The sequence below is a fragment of the Dipodomys spectabilis genome, unplaced genomic scaffold (genome assembly GCF_019054845.1).
Source record: "Dipodomys spectabilis isolate Male_0828 unplaced genomic scaffold, ASM1905484v1 ptg000262l, whole genome shotgun sequence".
Taxonomy (NCBI): Eukaryota; Metazoa; Chordata; class Mammalia; order Rodentia; family Heteromyidae; genus Dipodomys; species Dipodomys spectabilis.
In genome coordinates this window covers 5,026,564-5,034,867 of record NW_024870939.1, presented here as the reverse complement: position 1 = coordinate 5,034,867, position 8,304 = coordinate 5,026,564, and the positions used below count along the sequence as shown (strand labels likewise).

Here is an 8,304-nt window from a genome sequence, read left to right as displayed (position 1 = left end):
AAATTAAGATTGTTAATCAATTGATTTTTAAATGATCATTCTGAATTCTGCAGGTAACACATGGCAGCAGTGTAATCCCAAGCATCCTCATAGGAGTGGGAAAGCAGGAGAGATAAAATCAGAGAAATGGCAACATGGAAAAAGTTAGACAAGACCAGTATTGCAGATGCTGAGAAGACCACCTGCCAAGAAATGCAGGTGATGCCAAAAAATAAGGATGAAAGATTCTGCCCTATAGCCTCCAACAGGAACACAGACCTATGTTTCACTTTCAATGACGCTGAGAGCAATCTCTATTAATAGGTGTCTAATTATTCCTAAGCATACTGTTAGCTTGTATAATGTTCTGAATTATGAATTTCTGAATTTCATGCATTGGTGTTTCTAATTCTGATACATTTTCTTTTTTTTTTTTTTTTTTTTTTTTTTTTTGGGTCCGGTCGTGGCCTGAACTCTGGGCCTGGGTGCTGTCCCTCAGCTCTTCAGCTCAAGGCTAGCACTCTACCACTTGAGCCACAACGCCACTTCTGGCTTTTTTCTTTTTGCTTATGTGGTGCTGAGGAATCGAACCCAGGGCCTCGAGCATGCAAGGCAAGTGCTCTACCACTGAGCCACCTTCCCAGCCCCTGATACATTTTCTTAAGTATTCTATTTCTCAGATTTAGTTATCAATTTCAGAACAAAAAAAAGTCTTATTCTCAAAGGAAATATTGGCATGGTGAATGTTAAATATGGCATTTTCTTAACCAAGTCCAATTTCATTCTTCATGCATTCGATTGTCATATTTGCGTAGGGGTCATGCTTATCTTCTCTGTATAGTTCCAACTTAAGTATCTGTGTGGCTGAAGCAAGCACCACAGTTCCATTTTTAAAGGAAAAACAAAATAAATCTTTCATGCAAAGAAATTAAAGATCTAGGCCTCAAAAAGAATTGATTTAAAAAACGGCATTTATCACCATATGCCCACTTGCATTTAAGTGGGAATTGTATGTTGTACAATGAATGAACCAGGAATGGGGATAAAGACATGTAGCATATAGCTTCCACAGCAAACTTCCCTTTTCCCCCTCGTATCGCCATTTCTCAGGTGAGATCATGTCTCTTGGTGAGAAGTAAGCAGCAAGTAAAAAGTAAGAGGTCAATGTTTCCAGATTACAGCAAGAAACATAGTGTCTGTATTTGTGTGTGTGTGTGTGTGTGTGTGTGTGTGTGTGTGTGTGTGTGTGTGTATGCATGCAGACATACTCTCATACTCGTGTATGCATTTTCAGGATCTATAAGACCAAATGGGAAAGAGAATGATAGTTCAAAATTAAGCACAGAGACTAGGGTACACTAAAACTTAGTGTCACAGTGGGGGAGGAGGGAAGATGGTGGGAGGAGGAAATGTTGGCATATACACAAATAAAGCAAATGATGCTCTGATTACACCCTGACCATGCACACAGGAAGTGAAGCACATATTAATAGTGGCTTTAACAAATGCATCTCTCCCCTCCTTCCAATGAAGCATTGCCATTTCAGAGACTGGAAGATGATCTTCTCTTCATAATGTAAGGACCTAAACTGGAGGGGAGATGCAGGTGTCAGGGAGAATCAGAGGACATTATCTTGTTCCCATCTGTGATTTCCCAAAGATGGCAATAGACTTGCTGTGTGCCTCAAAAGCACATCTTTCATTTTCACTGCTGAAGATTCATCTTCCAACATTTTCATTGAAACTTCCCTTGTTCTTGGTGCTGATTAAATCAGAGCTCATTATGTGGTTTTCACTAGTGACTTCCTATTTGGTACACAGATGCTCTAATCTTATCTTTTCCTTTTATGCTGCTTTACAAATAATCTCTAAAACTTTGTCATCTGAACTCAGAGAAACAAAACAAAAACTATGAAGTACTCCTAGGTATGAAAAGAAAGCTACAGAATAGAAGATATATTCTGTTCATTTCACTACATTATTTCAGCATATCCTAATGAGGCTAAATTTCAAGAGGGTCAGATCTGGAAGATAGCAGAGTAAAGCCAGCCCAAGCAGAAAAGTCCATAGGTCTCCATCTCCTATTAACCAGTACAAAGCTGTACTGCACACATATCTCAAATGGTATACCACCAGCTGAAGGAGCATGCACAGCTTCCAGAAAGCCCTTTGTCTCTGGGTAAATATTAGTCATTTGCTGATTTCATGCACTTTCAAATACATAGATGTTCTGATAAAAGTATATACTATAAAAGCTATACGTTTGTATCAAAGAAGAAATCCAGAGTGCTGGGAAGAAAAGGGAGTGTTTGGGTATAGAGATTTTAACCATGTCCTGAGTAGGATCTCAAACTGAGTACTCATGTGATTCTGGCCGAGAACTCTCATTTGCATCCTGCTGGTTGCTCCAGACAGGTTATATTCTGCTGGCCTGAAGAAAGCAGCCCATCTATCTCCCTTGCTAATTCCTGAAGCTTCCTTCCTTTTATCAAATTAGATACATAGCAGTTTGTTTGTTTAAATGGCAAGTGAAAAATATATGGATTTATGGTGTGCAATGTGATGTTTTGATGCATGGGTGCATAATACAGTAATCAACATCTGGGTTTCTCAACAGAAGCCAACTATGTTCCACTAGAAAGCTACAGTTCACAGCTGACACTGAAGCTAGGTTCATCCTGCTCATCTTGCAAGTAGACCACATATCAACTCACATACAACCAGGCTCAGGGCTGGGAGTTATGGAGAAGATGGACTGATACACTGACATGGCATGGAATGGCTCTATATCGAGGACTACACAACCCAGTAAAGGCATCAAATAAAAATGGAAAGAAAGCTAAGTCACATGTAAAATTACTAATTAAATTACAGACCATTTCAGGAAAATTCAGTGCCAAGGAAGTCAGTCTATAGAACACAAAAAATGAAACAGTCCACATCAAAGAAATTAAACCTTAAAACAGCTTTAAGCTGTCATGCGAAATCATTTAAAACCTCAGTGCATGGTGAGGTGCACACTCCCATAGTACTAGCTCACAGTGGAAGCTACATTGAAACAATCATATATTTGATCAAGACTAGCTTAGACTATAGCAAAACTCTGCCTCTAAAACACAAAATAAAGACTGAGAAGGTGGCTCAGGGATAGATTGCTTGCCTTGCATGCATGAAGCTCTGGGTTCGATTTCTCAGTACCACATAAGCAGAAAAAGATGCAAGTGGCTCTGTGGCTCAAGTGGTAGAGTGCTAGCCTTGAACTGAAGAGCTGAGGGACTGCGCCCAGGCCCAGAGTTCAGGCCCCACAACTGACAAAAAAATATAAAGAAAGAAAGAGAGAAAACATCTAAATGTTTCAAAAGTTGAGGAAATCATCGGCGGAATAAAATCTAGATGTTAACATATACTTCAAATATGTGCTTAACACTGATTATGTGAAAATAGAACTCTCAGATTGTGACACTTTTCATCTATTTTCTAGAAATATGCATTTGTACAGATACAGAGGTGCTAGCGTTCACACGCATGTATGTGTGTGTGTGTGTACATTGGTGAGTTGGGCACTGGGCTTTGAACTCATGTCTTCCAATTTGTTAAGGTGATACTCTAAAATGTCCCAGTATCTTTCGCTTTAGGGTATTTTTTTCAATGAGATCGCATGCTTTTGTTTGTACCAGTCTCAGACTTCAATCTTCCTACCTCCAATTCCAGCATTACTAAGATTATAGGTATGAGCAACAACATTGGCTTTTTTGTTTGAGATAGGGTCTTTCCAATGTTCATTCTTGGCTTGGACTTCAATACCTCCATCATTCTTTTTATCTCTGCCTCCTCTTTAGTTGAGATATTGAACAAGTGACATTGTGGCCAGCCCCTATCTACTAATATTGTTAAAGTTTTAAACTTCATTCCCATATTTATATTTATTAATACTTCATTTACCTTCTGTACTACTAAATTTTCTAGAAAATTCCAAGACTGAACTTAACTAACATGAATATTTGTTTGAATCATTGTCAGTTTATTATTTTAATTAGAAACCTTCCCAAACTCTTGTATTAGGTGCAACAATGAACACTATATTTGCTATTTTTCAGAAAAATTATCTTTCTCTGTTAAAAAAAACCTTTTTATGACTAAATATACATATCTACTCCTGATTTAACAGGATAAACAGGATATACTTTTTTGGGGGTCAGTTGTAGGGCTTGAACTAAAGGCCCAGGCACTCTCTGAGTTCTTTTACTCAATGCTGGCACTCTACCACTTTGATCCATAGCCCTATTTCCAGTTTTTGAATGGTTAATGGGAAATACCAGTCTCATGGGACTTTTCTACTCAGGCTGGCTTTGAAACACAATCCTAAAATCTTAGATTCCTGGGTAGCTGGGATTGTAGGCAGGACCCAACTGGCTAGGATAAACTTTTATAACATGAAATGTTGTAAAAGTTCAATAATTGCCTAACTTTGAACTATTACTTTGTGATTAATAGATCCTGCATATTAAAATGTCCTTCCATTTTAGTGCAATTTTATTAAGTGTGTGTGTGTGTGTGTGTGTGTGTGTGTGTGTGTGTGTGTGTGTGTGCATGTAGTTAGGATACCATATCTTGGTATCCTGTATCTTGGTATCATATTCCCACTTTCCTTCCATCACATGTTTTTCTAAATATCATGGTTCTAGATTCCATAGCATATACTTTTCTTTAAACTCCCCATACAATGTTTGGGTTGATGCTATTGTTCTTTAATTTTTTAATAATCTCTTTTGTTTTCATTATATCTCATCTTTAGTGTCTTCTCTCAAACCATTTTTTAAAAATCTTGGGTGATTCCTTTTCAGATGAGTTCTACATTTTATTTCAAAGTATGCTCTTTTCTTGCCTTTTATTCTCTTTTCTAACAAAGTCTCAAAATTTTTTCTGAGCTTGGTTTTATTTTATTTATTTTATTATCACGAGCAGCTGTTCAAAGGTGTTTCAATTTACCATGTCTAAAATGAGTATAAAGCATCTTAACTTGTAATTTTTGATTTTAGGTGTTCCTGTAATCTTGCAACTATGGCTTGCTATCATTTTGTTTATTTTAAAGTGTCTGTTTTCTTTTGATTATTTGAACATCCGTTCCCTTGGAAGCAAAACCATGATAAAAGAAGAAAAAGAATGAGTGAAGAACTGGGGCTTTTCTTAACCTTGAAGACTTCCAGTCTGCTAAGATCAGCCTCCAGAGATTCAACATTGGACACTCCTCTTTTATTTCTGGTATTCCCATTATTTATTTATTTTTTCTGTAATGGTGTATCTTTCCTCTACTTGAGAAAGGTTCTGTAAGCTGGTAAATATCTAAATAATTATAATACAGCTTCATGTCTATGCTTCTTTCAAAGTTCTACAGATCATCATTCCAATTCTAGAACTTTCTATTAGGTAACTTTACCTCATAGAAATAAAACATACGTACAAAAGACTGGCTATGTTATAACCATAAGGGAAGGACAGCCATGTAACTTTAGTTTTAATAGGAAAAATAGTTGATAGAAAGGAATATGATGCACCAAACACTAATAATGCCCTAGAATTTTAAACAAATTTTTATTGACAGCAATAACAATGATAACTGATCTTAGGAATCTCACATTATCCCAAGGTTGCACTCACTGGAATAAAGTTGAACTGTGACAGCAACATTAAAAGCAGTATTTCTTCAATCATATAAAAAATGAAGGAAGGATGTGGTGAACACAGTCATGTTATTCAATGCATATCATAGAATTAGGAAAATTCAAGGGAAGAGACAGTTTGGAAGAGATGGGAGAGAGGATAAAAGGGATGGCATTGATCATGATGCACTGTACTTATAATCTGCTTTGTTAGTTAATAACTCTTTTGTAAAATTTCATAAAGATAATAAAAATGTAGGTTTTAAAAGGCAGAATTTCGTTAGATTTTATTTTGAGAATTATATAAAACAGAAGAGTGAAATGGAATTATTCAAGAAAAGATTGATCTGTTCTTGGGTAACATTCTAATTGATTTATTACTCATGGGACTATGTGGATCATTAACCAAAAGAGATCTCAAAGTTTAAAATAGGTATATAAACAGATTGACCTTTAACGCCAAAGGATAAATTGGATTTCAAGGAGATAACTGGGGACTGCAGATGCCTATCAAAACTTTCTGATTTTTTTTCATGTGCCGGTACTGGAGCTTGCACTCAGAACCTGGGTACTGTCCCTTAGCTTTTTTTATTCAAGGCTAGTGCACTTCCACTTGAGACACAACTCCACTTCCAGCTTTGGTGGTTAATTGGATGAAAGAGTCTTGTGAACTTTCTTCTCCAGGCTGGCTTCAGATCTCTATCCTCAGATCTCAGCCACCAGAGTAGCGAGGAGTGCAGCATGAGCTACCAGCATCCAACTTTGATTTTGTTTCATTTGTTCAGGAGACTGAAGAATTTCATAGGTCACTCTAAACCTTATCTCCACATGCCATCTACCTCAGTAAGTGAGTTCACAGGTATAAGTGTGTGCACAGGTATAGGTGTGTGCCTATGTTCAAATTCACTCTCATTCTCTCTCTCTTTCTCTCCCTCTCTCTCTCTTTCTCTCTCTCATACACACACACATGCACACATACTTATACACAATCAAAGTTAGCTATGGACTTGATACAAGTTGAAATGAATATACCTATAAACTGTAAAATAAAGGAGAGAGCTTCTGTACAAAAAACAATTCTTGCATGTGTTTATAATAATTTTAATATCACTATCAGTGCAGGTATCCATTTGAATTGAATGATACCAGAAGTTTAAGCTCTGGGTCTTTCCTTCTTTGTGCTTCATCATTTCATTCTGTCCAATTTCATTCTGATTCTTCCTCAAACTTTATAAAACAGCCTCATTGCCACTTTTTTCCAAGTAAGATAGGTTTCTATATTTAGGACATCTAACACCCTTACTATCTTTTTCCATTTCATTCTTTTTTCCTTCCTTCCTTCCTTCCTTCCTCCCTCCCTCCCTCCCTCCCTCCCTCCCTTTCTTCCCTCCTTCCTTCCTTCTTTCCTTCCTACCTTTCTTTCTTTTCTTCTTTCTTTCTTCCTTTCTTTCCCTCTTTCCTTCCTTCTCTTTCCTTCCTTCTTTCTTTCTACTGAAACATTTCACAGTTCAAATGAAGAAAGAGGAGATATGTTGACTAAATATAAAATATGACCTAGGGAACTTTATTTGAAAGACTACCTTTGAAAAAATAATGACTTAAAAAGAAAAGTCAGATCATGTCCTTTGTTTCCTTACTTTATGGTACTGGAATAGGAATTATTCCTCACATCTTGAAGAAGAGTAAAGGCAAAGATGCTTTATATCAAATGTTGTAGTGTAGCATTATTTCACTCTAAATCCTGAGTTTTCTATTCTCATATAATTATGCTAATGTTACTTGACAAGAGATGTAGAGAAGATTTGTATGGTAGAATAGTTGTAGACTGTCATTCCCATAAGTGAAATTTAGACACCTAAGAAGGCTCAACAATTCAAGTGTACTTAAAACATTGTCTACTGAAGAAATAATGCCTTTTAAAATTATCATAAATTAATTGCAAAAAGGGCCACATTGTGATGTTTACAACATAAATATAATATACTTTGATTAAATTCACCTCATTTGTATTATTTTTTCTAAATCCTTAATAAGTAACATCTTGTGCAAGCATACACACATCCATATATATCGCTACTATTTTATGAAGTGATTATAGAAATAATTGTGATTATAAAATACACAATTGTCGATGAGAGAAAGGGCGATGGAGAGGCATAGAGGGAGGGAGAAAAGAAGGGGATGGTATATTAAAGAGAATGGAAAATTTTACAGGATTATCTGTTTATATCCAGATTTCATTATTTTCAAGCTAAGGGACATTGGAAAAGTTACCACCACCCTCTGTTTCTCAGTTTGTTCCTTTATGAGGTAGAAAGAAAAACACCTCTTAGGTTTCTAGTAAAAATGAAATGAGTGCTTAGAATGGGCCCAACACCCAATGAGGGGGATTGGACTTTTACTTTGGAAGAACTTTTTCTCACATAATGTGAAGTGTGCTTAGCTGTCTGCCTGTAATCTTGGCCAGCAGAGTGGCTTGAAGCAGTGGCATGTTGAAGCCTTGGGAAGTGCTGCCTATATTCTCCAGACATTCTTGCCTTTCCAGCCCACCCCCACTCTTCATGAAAAAGACACTGCACAGAACACAGCTAGCCTTCTGCAGGTCTCTGTCACCTCAGTTAACTCACAGGCACCTGAACAAAAACAAAGGTTCATTGCTCACCCT

At 36.7% G+C, this 8,304-nt stretch overlaps 1 non-coding gene across 1 annotated transcript; it reads right to left on the bottom strand.

The window, feature by feature from the left end:
• Positions 1 to 749: 749 nt before the first annotated feature.
• Positions 750 to 854, bottom strand: LOC122125235. Its single transcript, XR_006150737.1, has one exon. It is a non-coding gene; the product is annotated as a U6 spliceosomal RNA (small nuclear RNA).
• Between the last annotated feature and the right edge of the window lie 7,450 nt (positions 855 to 8,304).